Genomic DNA, 1128 nt, shown 5'->3' on the forward strand with positions numbered 1-1128 from the left:
ATGACTAAGCAGATGACACTTTGTGGTACCCTCAAGAGCCACAATGGCTGGTTGACATGGATTCTCGTTCCTTCCCAGTTCCTGGACATGATACCATCTGCCTCTCGAGAGAAGACCATCATCATGTAGAAGCTGACATGTAGAGGAGACTAACTAGGGCATCCACAGCGGGCTTCCCAGGGTCATCTCCTCGGATGGCCAGTTTGCCCTCTCAGACTCTTGTGGTGGAACACTTCGACTTTGGGATCCACAATGGGTACCACTACACACAGATTTGTAGGTCATACCAAGGATGTGCTTAGTGGGGCCTTAACCTCTGATAACCCCGCAAATTGTCTCTGGCTCCGTAGACAACCATCGAGTGGTAGAATACTCTGGGTGTATGCAAATGTACTGTCCAGGATGAGAGCCATTCGGAGTGGGTGACTTTTATCTGCTTCTCATCCAGTAGCAGCGACCCCATCACTGCCTGCTACGGCTGGGATAAGTTGGTCAATGTATGGAACGAGGCAAACTACAAGCTGAAGACTAATCACTTCAGCTGCACAGGGTACTTGGACATTGTGACTGTGTCTCTGGATGGATCCCTCTGCTTCTGGAGGCACGGGGGGAAGACCATGCTGTGGGACCTCAGCATAGGCAAGCGTCTTTATACTCCAGATGGTGGGGATATCATCAGTGTCCTGGGCTTCAGTCCTAACAGATATGGGCTCTATGTGCCCACGGGCCCCAGCATCAAGATCTGGGACTCAGAAGGCAAGATCACTGTAGACGAACTGAAGCAGGAAGTTATCAGTACCAGCAGCAAGGCAGAAACACCACAGTGTACCTCTCTGACCTGGTCTGCTGATGGCCAGACTCTGTTTGCCGGCTATAGGGACCTCATAGAGCCAGTGACCATCGGTACCTGCTAAAAATCTATGGCAGAGCTTTAGGAAAGAAAAAAAAAAAAGGTTTTCGGACTTTTAAAATAAAAAAAAAGAAATACATTAGGTGCAAACTGGAAGGAAATATTTATTTTAGAAAGGTAGAATTAGGGGCCCCTTGGTGGCTCAGTTGGTTAAGCATCTGCCTTCAGCTCGGATCATGATCCCTGGGTCTTGGGATCAAGTCTCTCACTGGGCTCCT

General features: G+C 49.0%; 1 pseudogene; it reads left to right on the forward strand.

The window, feature by feature from the left end:
* On the forward strand, positions 1-914 carry LOC123955027 (annotated as a pseudogene).
* Positions 915-1128: the final 214 nt, after the last annotated feature.

This window comes from Meles meles, chromosome 13 (genome assembly GCF_922984935.1).
Source record: "Meles meles chromosome 13, mMelMel3.1 paternal haplotype, whole genome shotgun sequence".
Taxonomy (NCBI): Eukaryota; Metazoa; Chordata; class Mammalia; order Carnivora; family Mustelidae; genus Meles; species Meles meles.